This window comes from Prionailurus viverrinus, chromosome A3 (genome assembly GCF_022837055.1).
Source record: "Prionailurus viverrinus isolate Anna chromosome A3, UM_Priviv_1.0, whole genome shotgun sequence".
NCBI classification, from domain to species: Eukaryota; Metazoa; Chordata; class Mammalia; order Carnivora; family Felidae; genus Prionailurus; species Prionailurus viverrinus.
In genome coordinates, this window is record NC_062563.1 from 85,921,986 (window position 1) to 85,938,570 (window position 16,585).

At 39.0% G+C, this 16,585-nt stretch overlaps 1 long non-coding RNA gene across 1 annotated transcript; it reads left to right on the plus strand.

Moving 5' to 3' along the window:
- Positions 1-9,065: 9,065 nt before the first annotated feature.
- On the plus strand, positions 9,066-11,277 carry LOC125161601 (uncharacterized). The gene is made up of 2 exons (XR_007150694.1): positions 9,066-9,578; positions 9,678-11,277. It is a non-coding gene; the product is annotated as an uncharacterized LOC125161601 (long non-coding RNA).
- Positions 11,278-16,585: the final 5,308 nt, after the last annotated feature.

The following is a 16,585-nucleotide window of genomic DNA, read 5'->3' on the forward strand; positions in this document are numbered from 1 at the left end:
TTTAGCTCAAATAATGAATATGTGCATTGTACACAGTTCTACTGATTATACAGACAGCAAACTTACTTATTCCTTTTTTCCACAGATCCTAATAACCTATTTTGCATACTTTAAAGAAGCCCCTGTAGCCAACTATGGTAGTCATCTAAACATAGTAGGATGATAAAATCAGTTAAAGTAACATAGTTAAAATAAAATTTGGTAGTAAATTGTGTAAGAAATGTCTTGATTTGTACTACAGTTTGAAAATTGGAAGAAAAAATATTATTAAAAACTTACTTTATTATATATTAGCAAAATTCTGCTTATAACTGCAACACACTAATTCTTAGAATGAAGAAGGACAGATTCAAATATTGGTTGGGATTTTTGTTTAAAATATTTCCAACAAAATTATGAGATGCTAAATACAATGTGGTATCCTGAATTGGATCCTGGAACAGAAAAAAAATTGGAAAAATTGGTGAAATCTGAAAAGCTGGAGTTTAGTTAAAAGTAATGTGTAAGTGTCAATTTCTTAGTTTTGACGAATGTATCCTGGTAAGTTAAGAACTGACATTAGGGGAAACTGGTAAAAGGTAGAGACAAGACCTCTGTATTATAGTTGCAACTGTTCTATAAATCTAACATATTCCAAAATTAAAAATGTACTTCAAAATTGTTGGATGGCATGACATAACCACGAAGAGATTCATTTGTGCAGAAATATGTGAAGACTGTACCAATTTTCCCAAGGGCCTCTCTTAGTCCCTGGAGACAAATCTTTCTCTTTTAAAGCACCTATCCTATCATAATCCTTGTAGATTCTCTCCTCTTTAATGATAACTAGTCTAACTCTGCCGGTCCTCATTTGCCCATGACTTTCCATTTTTTCCATCACTTTGCTCAACTAAAATATAGCATCCTTTGCAATATTTGTGATGGCACTTTGCAGTCAACCTGCTTTTCCCACACTGGGCATTTGGAAGGTGATAGACTCTAGAGTAAGTGGGGAGAGAGAGATGTTTGAGGGAAGACTAATTTTACAAGTTTGTTTGTTTATTTATTTTAGATAAAATATTCAGCCTCATAACTGTAGGAATACAGATAATTAATGTTGGGAAGGCAGGGAACCCTGTATCTCCACTTTTCCTACACTGTAAGTACATTAAAAAATTAAGGAAACAAAATAGCCAATGAGAATTGGCAAACAATGAAAAAAGGAAAAGTTCCCAACAGAGAAATAAACAAGGAATACAAACTGTATTTAGAGATTTTCTTCCATGATGTCATGACTGTCAGAAGCATGTGACCTTAATGACTAAATCCCTCTCTCCCACAGTCTGTGGCTTCACAGGAGGCAGGAATTTACATAGGCAAAAAGAAGTCACAACACAGGCCCATACCCAATTATAACATGGTTCCCCAAACATGCTTATGTTAATTTTTTTCAGATTGTCACAAAATATTAGACCATTAAAAATGCTAATTCTCACAGAATTTGAGTCCAGGAAAATTTGCCTTTGGACCCCAACTTGAGACACATTGCTTTAAGAGTTTAGCAGGGGGGGTGCCTGGCTGGCTTAGTCCGTAGAGCATGCAACTCTTGATCTCAGGGTCATGAGTTCAAGCCCCATATTGGGCATAAAGCTTAGTTAAAAAAAAAAAAAAAAAAAAGTTAGTAGACAAAACTCAGTGTGGTATAATGGTACAAAGCACAACTATAAAGTTAGAATTCCAGGTGGTAACCTTAGCACAGAACTTCTGGCTGTGTGAACTTCTACAAGTTACTTTTCCTCTCTGTGCTTTAGTTCCCTGAAAAGGAGATGATAATTGTAACATCCTCATAATTCGTTTGCAGGATTAGATGAGATAATCTATAAAAAGAAGGTAAAATTGCACCTGGCACTTGGTTCTTCCTACTCTGCCTTAGTGCTATATACACAGCCAGTCTTATGCTAAAGAGGAGGAAGCTGATTAAATTAAGTATTATAGAGCCTTTAAGATCCACTTACTTTGTTATTCTTTAAAGGTTTTACAGAGCTTCTGATAACACTATTTTTGCTTTTCTTCACACAGTGGGCAGCTCCCTTCCTATCCACACTACCCCTTTAGTTCCCAAGAGGAAGCTATGTTATATGCAGATAAAAGTACCAATTCATTTCTGGCTCAATTCAATCATAATCATATTGTCAACTTTACAAGATGTTAATTAAGGAATAAGAGACAATTGGTTGTGTTTTACGAGGCTGTGCTGACATGCCTAGTATGCCCAAGTGAGTGAGCCAGGAGGTTGAAATGCAAGTGCTTTGGGCCGCTCCTCACTGTGCATTAATGGCTCAATTAAACACACCTTAAGGGAGCATTTCTTATTCCATTGTGGATGTTTAGTAATTTGTTTTGTTTGGAGATTTTGCCCTGAGCCAGTCCTCTGAGGCTGAAGGAATTCTAAAGCTGTATTTCCAAACATGTTCCAATGTTACCTGGAAAATCTTTCACTGCAGTCTGTGGCCTTGATTCTTCTCAAGACCACTGAGGAGCAGGGTCATTTTTAAAGCACCTCCACAACCACCCTTATAACTGATTTGGACCAAACAAACACACTTGAAGAAATGCTAGAGTGTCTTATTTCTTCACAAAGGATCCCATCTCTACTATTTCAGTCAACATTTATGTGAACATTTTCCCACTTTTCTTTGCTCTCTAGAGCATCATTGGTTCAGATCTCATGGCTGAAGTTCACACAGAGATTCACTATAGTCTTTTTTTTTTAATATAAAGCAACAGAAAAATACAGTTCCAGGTTAATGTTTCCAATATCGGCTCCTTTTTAAAATTAATAGCTACATAATCAAATCAAAATGTCATTTTTAAGGAGAAAAAATAGTGTGAAGTTCTTGTGATCTTAAATAATTGTGTTCACTACTTAATAAGTATTTGGACTTGAAACTTTTCCTTACCTGTCATGTGTAATTGTTGCTCTGTCTTAACCCTGGCATCACACTCTGTTCCGGATTCCTCACCCTTCTTCAAGGAACAGGAGGGGACATTCACAGTAGAAAAGACTTCTTGACTTTGCCCTATATTCTCCACCCCTCTAGAAGGGGACAATGTTGAAGTGTCAGTACTAAAAGCAAAACATAAAATAGATGTTTGAAACAGCAAAAATAAGATGTTTAAGAAGCATAATTAGAAGCAATGACTCCACAGTACTTCTAGTTCCCTGTCTCAAAGTCATTAGTCCTTAAAGCTTGATAACTACACAAAGAACCCACCAGATACGGCAAAGAACCAGAATCTCACATATTAACTCACATCAAGCCCTCACATAACCTTTAAGAGCCTTATTCTTGGCATCTCATTTATTGAGCACTGACTATAAGCAGAATCTTCTGCTGCAATACCCTGTGTGGTGAAAAGCATGGAAATGCTTTGCAAATGTCCTCTTTCCTTCTCTGATATTCACAAAACAAGATGATAAATCCATCTTGGTACCACTCTTGCAACTTGTCTCCAAGGGACCCTCAGGAATATGTTCTGTTTTTCTCAGCGGTTCTTCAGAGTTCCCATCTCTTCAAGCTTTAGTGTCTAAGTCCTGCAAGTGGTTGCTTGAAAGACCTGATCATTTCATTTCTACCTAAGAACTAAAAATATCTTCACCGGTTATAAACCCAAACCTGTTGAGTCAATGGCTAGATTAACTAGCCCCATCAATAGAATATCATGCTTCATTTCAATATACTTTCTAAAAAGCTGTTTTCTTTTCACTTGGAAGTCTATCATAAAAAATATATATATAATAATCTTGAAAAGAAAGAAAATTAACTGGACAATTGACCAGGATATATTATAAAAATAGGTAGAGTAACATTTGTTTAGAGAAAAAGTATTCTGTATTTAGAAAAGAGAACAAACACCCCATTTATCTCATTTGATTTTCTTTCAAGGTCTAGCTAAAATTCTCTAAAGAACATAGTTGTTTTGTTTTTTCTGCAACAGAACAATAGGTAGCCCACAAAGTTAATATTCATGTATACAGTTTATTATAAAGGAAGCTCTAAACATTGCCATCACCATTTTGTGGATTGAAAAACCTAGCCACATACAATTTAGATCCTATGACCTGTCCTTAGTCAAAATGCATAATACTAAAAGGACTTCTTCCCGAGGGCAAAATGCATTCCACTCAGTGCTCTGTACTGCTCTTTCTGGTAGATTTTCTGGAACGCACACATCTAGGCAGCTCAGAGTCCCAAATCCTAGACAATTAAATGCATCCTTTACTTAAGTAGTAGACAAATGCACATGAACTTCTGTTTACCGCTGGACCACAAATTAAAAATAAAAGAAAAAGGAGACAAAGGAAGAAAACATTTGGATATGTCTAGCTTTGGCAATTCAATTAATATTAGAATTATTCTTCATCTACCCATATACCACTTAGTCCCTTAGGTCCTTTTTCTCTTCTTTCTTTCTGTTCTTTTCTCAAGAAATAAACTCAAAATAGCTCATCACAATAGCAATGACTACGTGGTTGGGAAGAAGGAGCCCAAGTTTGATGTTGCTTTGTTTTTAACAGAATGGAAAAAAAAATCCTAAACCCAAACCTTGTAATTCAACCCAACTTGTTGCTACCCTCTGATTAAAGCATTTTGTAAAATAACAGATAGGAAGCTGAGATGTGCATTGAGATAAAGATGGTTAACATAGATCAAAAGGAATTGTACATATGTCAGATTAAGTGACAGGATGTGGGGAAGTGGTAGGTCCCATATCCAGTTACTTTATGCACGAGTACATTTGCTGAATACAGGTACTCTAATAGGCTAGCCACACATAGACGGAAACCAGGGAGATTAATAGTAAGCAATCTATAATGGTTAGAGTGTTTGTTCTGGTATGGATCCAAGACCACATTTCTCCTAATTAGTAATATTACTGTAATTTTTTATAACTGTCTATCTTGCCCTGCTCAGAATAGTAAATTATCTTTGAATCTTTCATCTGACATTTCTGAGGGGGTCAGCCTTATGTTGTGAGTACTCTATATACCACATACATAAACTTAGTAATTATAGATATTTCCCCAACCAATTAGAAGGAAAAATACTTAAAATATTCTCCTCCGGCCCCTAAAAAATTCTATCTAGGGCATTCTAGGAGACAAAAGGGACAAGTAATATAAAATAATGTCAAAATCAATGGAGCCCAGAAAAGAATATTTAGTTGATTTTGAGGTGAAGTGGGATTGGGGAGAAGAGAGGATAAGAAGCAGGAATAGTTTACTTGCTAAGTAAAATGGAAAAGTCATACAAGGATTGTTTTTCTGGAAGGGTGAGTTACAACAGATGAGTATTGCTTAAGACCACAGTTAATGCCACATATTTCTTTGGGATGCCATTCATATATTACTATTCATAATGAAGGTGATCTTGGCTAATCAAGGCCAGGCTATAAATCAGAGAAATTAAAAACCCATGTTAGGGAAATTCTATGGGGTTTAATAAATGAATTGCTTCCTTAATGTAGTCACTAAGATCTAAAATTCTAGACCTGGAAAGGCCTTCTTGTTTAACTTTATGAGACCTTACTAACCCCAGTTTAGTTATAAACTAATCAAATCACCCGTTAGCTAAAACAATTGCATGCCCTTAATAATCCAACAGGCCAGGACTAGGATGAGGGGAGTGAGGCACTTGCCTCAGGCACAAACTTAAAAGGGGCCAGGTGAAGGAGTTGCCAAAGCCTCAGTAGTCAAGATAAATAATATTTCAACTTTGTATACCCAAATCCCTTCCCTGTTGAATCCTATCTTTATTTAAAATTTTGTTATATTGTTCATCATAGATTTTTTTTTGCATTGACTTTGTTTTTTTTTTAAATATTATTTATCTTGATAACTGATATTTTTTGGGACTTAAATTTTGTACCCTAAGGCAACTACTTAACTCTACTCACACTAGTCCTGGACCTGTAAACCCATTCCACTATTTATATAATTTCAGACTCAGAAATTTCTTTCTTATGTCTAACTGAGGGTTTCTCAAACTTGGCACTATTGGACATTTGGGGGCCAGATAATTCTTTGTTGTGGGGACTGTCCTGTGAATTATAGGGTGTTTAGCAGCATCCCTGGCTTCTACCCACTAGATGCCAGTAACGCCTCCCTTCCCTTTCCACCAAAAATGTCTCCAAATTAATCCTGGTTCAAAACCATTAATCATCCCAAAGTCTCTCATGTTAAAAACCACCCCATATCTTCCTGTTATGTCCTCAGTAAAGATAGAAAGCAGCTTTTCATCATCCTGTAAATAACCCCATGAGATTCTTTGCTTTGTAGAGTGTGTGTTTACTTTATAATCTGATTAGAGTGATGATAATCATGTTAGTATGTCTAGACTTACCAAGGTCAAACCTCTGGCCTCTGTAAGGTTTATTTCTGTCTAGTATCTGACATCTCAGTGGGCCACTTGGCAATCTGAAGCAGTAGCTTCTTCCAGAAGTTCCAAGATGTCTTGTAATTATAACCCCTTTGTCAAACTGCAAACTCAGCTCCCTCATTGAATTAGGACAGAGAGATTAGTTACACCCAACCACATTTCATTCTCTTCAAAGTGAATTTCATTTTGGAATTTATCGATAATCTTTATGTAAGCTATCATATCTTCTTCCATATCAGAAACTAAGATTCTAATGAGTCAGATTATATTAAATAATTCAGCAATTCAACTTCCTCTGTGATCTTAGTTTCATAAGTACTACAGTTTGGGGAAGCCATTTTGCATGTAATGAGCAGGAAAGATATTTAGTATTTTTTCTTATTATTATTCAAAAGCTAAATTCATTACAAATGTTTTAGAATTAGACCTGGAAATCAGAGTTAGACCTGGACATCAAATTTACTTGGAAGGTAAAAATCCATTTCTGGATTCTAGTATAGTAGCAACATACTGAAAATTCCCCATGCAATTCATCCATGCAAACTGCAATATGCATCATAAATAGGTAGTCAGATAGATGAGCTAGAAATCATTCTTCCCAATGATACACAATCTGCCACCTTCATCCTCTACTCAGTTGAACTTTCATAAAATTCTGGACACATGTGGGATTTTTTTTTCCAGGTAGGAATATAGGAACCTATATGCAAGACAATGGGTTTGGATATTATACCAGCCAAGTGTCTTGGCTACAAGCAACAGAAACTAACTCTGGCTGACTTAGTGGGAAAAAGGCTGACTTAGTGGGAAAAAAGATTATACATATTTGTTACTGAGTTATTAAATAATTCAAGGACATTCCAAAAAGATTTGAACCAGGCTAGAAAAGGAGACCAAACAAGGGAGCTAGGCAGCAAGTGGATCCCAGCCAAGAGCACACCACTTAACCAATGTGGTGAGAAATCCACCACCACCGCCCCTACCACTGAACAACAAACAGCTGCTGCAGGTCACCCAGTAGCCACAGACACTGGATTTGGATGGCACTCCTCCTGCTACCACCATTTCAATGCCTCTGGATTCTCCACTGTCTCTGTCTCTTTATGTCACCAGCTCCCAGTTCAAAGTCACCAGCAGATGCATCTGTTTTGTCAAGCGTGGGTCAAGTGCCTGCATCCTAGCTGCAAAGGAGGCTGGGACAATGTCTGAACTTTTCAGCTTTTAAAGTGGCAGGCAGGCAGCCAAGAAAATAACAGCTATCCATTATAGATATGATATAAGGTGGTAACTAATAGTAACAGGTGAAATCTTGGGCTCTGGAGTCGGATTATCTGAATCTGAATTTACGCTCTATTACTAGCTACGTGACCTTGGGCAAATTACTTAAATCCTTAATCATTTCTATTTCCTCACCTTTACGACAGACCCTTGTGAGGCTTAAATAAAAACATCCATGTAAAATTGCCTAGCATGGTATATGTTACATAGTACTTCTATATATTTATATTCATGTGTGTGTATGTATGCCAGTATGCAACACTGAAAACAAAGATAGAGCTTTCTCTACCTCTATTTACTTCCTCCTTTTATAAACATCTACCAAATACTAAGACAATATTTAACACATCTCAGACTTTTCATTTAGTTTAATGCAGGACAAGGTAACTAAACCTAACTTTGATTTCCCCTACCCCTCCACTTAAAGCATACATGATCTACCAGAGCAAAACAAATGAAAAAATCATCATAATCCAACATATGCTAGAGAGCATAAAAATGGAAATTCAAAGAAGGACAAGATTAGTTTTGTCTGGGGAGCTAGGAAAGTCATTATAGAAGGAACTTGACAGGGAACGTGAAGAACAGATAATGAACTTCTTTAGACAGTAGAGGGAGGACTTCTGCCAGGCAGTGAGAATACTCTCAGCACAGCTGTGTAAGTGCATGGTCTGCCTGGGAAAGGGGAAGAGTTGGTAAGGACAAGAGCAAGGGATTGGATTGATGGGAAGGTAGAAAAAATGATGTACTGAGAAAGACAGACTAGGGCCATATTGTTAAAACCATACCAGACCCTGACCAAAGGCCCTGGCAATGTGTCACATCATTGAGATCAGTATCTTAGGTGATTCTTTATTCCTGGTAACATTTTTAGTTCATTATGTAGAACTAAATCAACTAAGGCTGACTTAAGCAAAACAATGGAATAGGCAGAGTTTGTCCCAGACTTTCCTTTTGTTGAGTCTCCCTTTCCCTCTTAACCTCTATCCCAGGTCCCCAGGGCCATTTGGAAAGTCTCTGCCTGTACATCACAACCTATGTGATGCTGCCAGAGGCTTTAAGCCTTTACTAGTGCTCCCAGCTCCATGCCTTGTCATTCTTCTTCCTTCCCCACACTTGTCAGAGCCCCGGTTTCTGTTTAATTGACAAGACTGAGAATGTGCTAAACAGATAAGCCAGTTTCAACTGCAGTTCTGGTCCACAGCTCTTCCTCATAACACATTGCCCTAATAGTTGCAGTGGGCCCCCAGAAACAATAGGAGTAGTTCTCCACCTTCAGTTTCTGTTAGCTGCTAGATCGACATTTTCCCAACTTCTCCATCTCCCACCCCCAGCCACAGTTAGAGCATGTGCTCTAATAAGGACAGAAGCTCTTTTATAGCCCACAAAATTTGTAGGAAAGCTCAAACAGGATTGTTCTAGAAAGTCTGATATGAGTGATTGCTTCCTCATTTCTTTTCAGGAAATAGAAGCAGCTCTGGGCTGAGGACTCAATCTGCTCTTCCTTTCTGGATGTAGAGTTTGGGCTCAATTTCTCCAAGACCATTAACCCAGTAATCTGAGCTCAGTGGCTCCAGCATCCACATGACTGGAAACAGAAGGGTTTCGCCTCTTGCTGTTGGAGGGGTTTAACACACTGTGGAGCTTAGTGGATTTCTTTCAGGTTTTGTTTCAGCTGCCAAGAGCTCAGGGACTCAAGCATTTTAAAAAGCTCAAGGAATGTCAGAGAATTGAGAAGGGACCCAGGGAATTGGTGTTTGCTGAGCTATTGCTGGTGTGCCTGGGATGGAGAACAAGGAGGCCTAGAGATGTGGCCCATCCTGAAGATCTGGCTGAGAGGGCTTTGTGCTGCAGGTCTAGCCTCTTTAGTAATCTTCTCTGGTAAGACACAAGGGATGGATAAAAATGAGCAATTATACTTGAGACAGATCCGTTCCTTCAGTGGCAATATATTTTCCTCACATGCTTTTCTCTTCACAGCAAGCAAATGCATGTGGAGCCAGTGACTATGAAGTTGGTCATATTAAATTTACTCAGTTTTCTTCAAGTCTTCAAGCGTGAAGCGTTGCAAACCTTCATATGTACACTAGGGAAAGAAAGGAAGAAAAAAAAGAACTCCACCGCAAGGCCTAAGGAAAAGGCTGTGGAAAGAAAACAGCAAGATAAAGCAACACAATTTCAAATCTTAATCTCCTGAAATGGTGCCTTTAAAGCCGCACTTTCCACATTTCTGAGTGAAGCCCGTCAAAACTCCGTGTCAAATCATGTTATAACCTTGCTTCTTATCTGTTTGTGATAGCTTTCAAGGGCCAGTAATTCCCCCATATGTGGCAGAAAAGTTGATAGTAGAGATTTGCGCACTTGACTAAGCTTCCTGCATTGCTTTTTGTGCAGTGCTGGTGAAGGACAGAGATTTGTTCTCCCTTTCAGAACTAAACATGCAACTGCCAACGACACAGTCAAGAAGCAAACCAGAATCACTCACTTGGTCAGGTAATCTACAGAACGATGACTTAATATTATATATACTCTCTTCTTTTGTCCAGTAAAACACATAGATAGGTAGAATGCCCCTGCCTTTTTTCAAGTAAAAATTAACAGACAAGACCCCATTATTGAGGGAGTGCTTTTTGGTACCCTCTCCCCAGATGCCCTCCTTTGGCACACCTGTCCCATCACCAGAGGTGGCCTGTAGTTCTGGGTGCCAGCTGGCTCCTGGGGTGAAGACAGTGCCAGGGGCTCAGGAAAGGAAACCATAACAGCGGTGGAGACCATAATGGCTGTGGAAAGAGGGTGTCATCTGCCTTGGGAAGGGTGGGAGACAACTCACTTTATTTCCTTCTCTATCCACCTAGTGGCACTGACTTCCTGAGGCTTAAACAGGAAGAAGCAGGTGTGACTAGATCTGAGAGATCATGACCTGAGCCAAAGTAGGATGTTCAACCAACTGAGCCACCCAGGCGCCCCTAGTTTTCTTTTTTTGTTTTTTGTTGTTATTGTTGTTTTTAACAAAGAACAGCTTTCTTTATTTAGATAGACAACTTTCTGAAACAAAACCAAAATTAGTTCCTCTTGGCAAACTAATATACTTTCTTGTATTAGGCATGATATCTATTGTTCCCTTTTTTTCCTTGACTGTCCAGAGACTCAAAGCTGTATTTTGTGCTTCCCTTTGATTTTTTAAGTTGTTGTTTTTGTTTTTTTTAATAAGCTCTATGCCCAGCTTGGTGCTTGAACTCATGACCTTGAGATCAAGAGTCATACGCTCTACCGATTGAGCCAGCTAGGCACCTTCCTTTGATTTTTTGACACAGTGATCTCCCACTCCTTCCCATCCCTTTCCTCTCCTAACACACATACACACACACTTACCTGGTAATCTATAAAGATGTAGCATAGATAACATGTGTGTAATACTGATTAAATATTTCAGAATTCTTAAATTCTTAAGTATTAATATGTGCCAAGGTCCTGTTTTTTATTTTCTTCTGTTTTATGTATTTTCATCTAAAACCTACTGGATGTCTGAACTCAATAGAAAGAACCATTATATAAATTCTAAATTCTGTGAATTCTAAAAGTATCCGAATTCTAAAACATGTTATTATTCTCATTTTAAGGATCTAAAGTATTTCCCCTTTAAAGTTTTTTGGTTTTGTTTATGGTTTTTTCTTTCTTTCCCCTCCCCCCCCCCTCACTACCATCTCTGTCTGCAAGCCAAGATTATGAAAAGAGATGATATACTTTAGGAAGGGGCCATAGATTCAAAATTAATCTCTACCAAAGTTAATTCCTGCATAAATTAAGCTGAATATGTTTTCCAACACCATAAATTAAATGTAATAGGTATAAATAAAACATGAACTCAGGTTTCCTCATTTATAACTTCAGATCTATGACACTTCAGCATGGAAAAGGGCAAAGTTGGTTTTGTTTTTCTCTTTTTTTTAGAGCTGTTGGGTTAGCCATCTCAAAGATTGTAGTAGATATTGTAAAATCAAATAGAGTTCCTCTCTATGGCTGAAAAAGCTAATAATCAGAAGCCCACAGAAAAATTCCTTCTGCATACCTATGCAAAACATGGTGACCCTCTTCCTGGGACCAGCAAATCAGTAGAATTTCCAGGGAAGATTTGAGAATGGAGTGGAGAAGAACCCACAGCTCTGGGGATTAGGAGATTTGTTCTGCACGAAGCACATGGCCAGCTGTTGGCTTCAGGTTATTCTATGGCTACAGTTCAGTTCTTGGAGAATCCATGAGGAGGGATGAAAATAAGATGTCAGGAGATCTAGTTGAGAACTAACATGTAGTGGGCATTGGGGTGCACCTCATCACCTTTACTTGGCCAGTATACCCACTCATCAGCAGTGTGAATGTCCCCTGCTAACAGCCTTGCCTGGGAAATTATGCCCCATCCACCCTCCCACCAAGGCTAGGGCAGCCCACAGCCAATGAGAGCACAAGGGGCCAGCCTCCTCCTCCCTGTTCTGTCTTGAGGCTTATACTCCAGCACTACATTCTCCAAATGCAGTAGACATTAGCGGTATGTAGCTCTTTAAATTAAATTAAATTAAAAATTAAGTTTGTCAGTTATGCTAGCCACATTTCAAATGCTCGATGGCTATATGTAGCTAGTGGTAACTATACTGGGCAGTGCCAATTACATAGAACATTCCCAACATAGCAGTAACTTTTATTGGACAGCATGGCTCCAGAGACTACCCACCATGGATCAGGCCAAGGTTAGATTTCACCTAGGCAATGCTCATGCTCAGATCTCTCCCCTTCCTTATCCTGCTTCCTTGTCTTCCTGCCTCTAATTATCTACCTACCTACCTACCTACCTACCTACCTATCTAAAGAGCACTGCCTTAGTAAATCATGTGTACCCAAGTCCCTGTGTCAAGCTCTGCTTCTAAGGAATTCTATCCAAGACACCATTTATATTGATTTCAGCTTTAGGCTCACTGTAAACCAGCTAAACATTTATATATGGAAGGCTTAGATTTCCTTTTCTTAAAAGATATGCCTGTATGCTTGTTTTCTAAATAAGGACTCATAGTGTCAGTGGGCCAGGTTTTCATAAAAGGAAAAGGGCTCTTGGAATAAAATGAAGTAGTCTTAAATCCCTCAAGATTGTGACTGAGGACTGAGTATCTGCAGGAGCCATACAATGCTCAGATTGGGGGTGGAGGCTCGCTGAGGAGTTCTGATAGATTTGAACACTAAGTGCCATTGTTTTGAAAGCAGAATACCTGATTGAAGGTGTAAGACAAGCCATGGTCTCAATGTCAACTTTTACATCCTTAACAGGAACTAAATGTTAAATAGAGAATATTAATTGATCCCCTCCCTGTTATTTACCAGAGCTTGCTCTATGTCACCTGTCATGCACCATTGCCTCCACTTAAGTCTTCCCTTTGAGTCTGCAAAGGGGTGGTTTCCTCTTCCTGACTATTTCAGCACTGCTCTGTCCAGTAGAAATACAACACAAGCCACACATGTAATTTAAAATTTTCTGGTGGTCACATTTTTTTAAAAAAAGAAACACAGGGTTCTAGGGTGGCTCAGTCGGTTAAGCATCCGACTTTGGCTCAGGTAATGATCTCTGGGTTTGTGGGCTCGAGCTCCACTTCTGGCTCTGTGCTGAGAGCTTGGAGCCTGAAGCCTGCTTCGGATTCTGTGTCTCACTCGCTCTCTCTGCCCCTCCTCGATTCGTGCTCTGTGTGTGTCTCTCTCTCAAAAACAAACATTAAAAATTTAAAAAAAAAAAAAAAAAGAAACAGGTGAATTTAATTTTAACAAAAGATTTTACTTAGCCCCAATATATCCAAAATATTATCATTTCAACATTTAATCAGTATAAAAACTTATTAATGAGGGGTACCTGGGTGGCTCAGTCAGTTAAGTGTCTGATTGTGGATTTCAGCTCAGGTTATGATCTCGCGGTTCATGAGATTGAGCCCCTCATCAGGCTCTGTGCTGACAGCACAAAGAGTGCTTGGGAGTCTCTCTCTTCTTCTCTGTCTCCTCCCCTGCACTCATGTGTGCTCTCTCTCGCTCTCTCTCAAAATAAATAAACTTTAAAAAAACTTATTAATGAGACATATTACATTCTTTTTTTTTTTCATATTAAGCCTTCAAGATCCAGTGTGCAGTTTGCACTTATACTACATCTCATTTTGGCTTTTTCAATTGCCTTTAGATTTTGTGCATATATTATCTATATAAAATTAAAGTATTACTTTAAAAAAAATGTTAATGTTTATTTGAGAGAGAGAGACAGAGTGCAAATGGGGGAAAGGCAGAGAAAGAGGCAGACACAGAATCTGAAGCAGACTCCAGGCTCTGAGCTGTCAGCACAGAGCTTGACACAGGGCTCCAACCCACAAGGTGTGAGATCATGACCTGAGCCAAAGTCAGACGCTTAACCGACTGAGTCACCCAGGCGCCCCTTTAAATTACTACTTTTTAAATGAGATTTTTTTTTTTTAACGTTTATTTATTTTTGAGACAGAGAGAGACAGAGCATGAACAGGGGAGGAGCAGAGAGAGAGGGAGACACAGAATCTGAAACAGGCTCCAGGCTCTGAGCTGTCAGCACAGAGCCCGACGCAGGGCTCGAACTCACTGGCCGTGAGATCATGACCTGAGCCGAAGTCGGACGCTCAATCGACCAAGCCACCCAGGCACCCCTAAATGAGATTAAGAACAAAATTATTTAGGGGCGCCTGGGTGGCTCAGTCGGTCAAGTGTCTGATTCTTGATTTCAGCTCAGGTCATGATCCCAGGGTTGTGGGATCAAGCCACACATCAGGCTCCATGTTGGGCTCTTCACTGGGTGTGGAGCCTGCTTGAGATTCTCCCTCTCCCTGTCTCAAGCTCCCTCTGTTTCTCTCTCTCAAAAATAAATAAAAATTTAAAAAAAAAATAGTTTAGAACAAAAGCTTCCAAACAATTGAACACAGTTGTCGGCCTTGCAGGTCAGTTGTAATGACCAAATATGATTATTCACGTTGATGCCCTGTACAGTCTGACACTTAGTAGGTATGAAATAAATCATATATAGGCTTGAAGTAAAATGTTAAAACTTACAGCTACCCTCATTAAGGTTTAAGAGACCCAATTTAATAACTAATTGGTTTAAAATCTAATTGGTTTAAGATTTTCCAACTGCAATGATACTTTTCTTTGGAAGGAGCATGATGGTGGGGGTTGGGGGTAGGGGAAGAGAACTAGTGGGAAGAGAGGGCTGGGCTGGAACTCTTTTGTCACCAACCTAGCATCCAGCCTGGGGATTTTTTTCAGAAAACTATATCTGTCAATAAAGGCTAGGTTTGTCAGTGGGAAGAAGGAAGAAGTAGGTAGAGCAAGTGAGGTTAAACAAGCAAGAAGAGCAGTATATAACTACCAATTATCTGGACAAAGAAATGTCCTAGTCACCAGCCCAGGAGAAGTGTAATCTGGATAGGACATTAATGCAATCTCCTCCTACGGAAAGAGTAATTGAGAGGCTCTTAATTCTGTTTGCAACACGGTGAACAACACTTACCTCGTTGAAAGTTTCCTCCCCGATCCATGTTACAATGGCCCTAGGTGTGGAGCAGCCTCACTCCTGTAGAGTGTGGTTCTTTCTGCCTGTAGACATGACCATAGGGGCATGGAAATAAATACATTTTTCAAAAGATGTGGTCTGAGACCACACAAATGCAATATATTCAGAAATTGGTAGTGATAAGATAAACTTGTAAACAGATGTTCCCTTTTCAAAAAATAGGCTCAGTTGTGTTTTCAAGTGAAATATTTCTAAATTTAAAGCAATGAGTCCAATTTTTAATTTGAAAAAGATACAATACTCCATTTTCCACCTGTTTCTCAGACCTTTTGAACAGCCTTTGGACTTCCTGGAATGTATGTATTACATTTTGTTCAGATTAACAGTTTGATCCTTTGCTTTAATTGAAAGGTTATTTCACCTAAAACCACATCAGCTTATTATTTGAAAAGGTAAGTAACATGCTGTCTAAAAGTAAGCTTATCCTGGGCTGCCTGAATGGCTCAGTTGGTTAAGCATCCAATTCTTGATCTCAGCTCAGGTCTTGATCTCAGGGTTGTGAGTTCAAGCCCCAAGTTGAAGCCTACTTTAAAAAAAAAAAAAAAAAGGTAAGTTTATCCTGTAATTCCTGACTGGACAGATATCCTATAGAGCTACATGGTTCAAAATGCAGACTCCTGGGCCCCATCCCAGACCTACTAGAAGGGACTTTCTGAGAGGATAGAAATTTGCATGAGTGGCTGAGCCTGTCTTCCAAATGATTCTTATATATGCCAAAGTTTGAGAAAAGGACCATAACAGAGAGGCCATGAAAGCTATTGCACAGCTGCCAACTAAGACAGATTCTGTGGGTCAACTGTAGTTCCTCACCTTTGATGGGCCTCAACTGGGTCAAGAACACCAACTCTGAAGTCAGATATGCTGGCTTGAATCTTGGCTCTACTGCTTTATAGCTGGGTCACCTCAGACAAGCTACTTAAACCCTTAACCTTTGTTTCCTCTTCTACAAAATAGGGTTAATGATTGACTTAACTTCTAGGTTGTAAGGCTTCAGGGAGGCAGAGTATAGTTAATTTTACATGTCAATTTGACTGGGCCATAGGATGCATATACAGATAATTTGGTTAAACATTATTTCTAGGCATGTCTGCGAGGGTATTTCTGGATGAGATTAATATTTGAATAAGTGGGCTGAGTAGAGGAGATTGCCTTCCCCATTATGGGTAGGCATCAAGCCTGTTGAGGGTCTGACTGGACCAAAATATAGAGGAAGTGCAGATTTGCTCTCTGTGCTTGAACTGGTACATCCATCTTCTCCTGTCCAGTGACACTG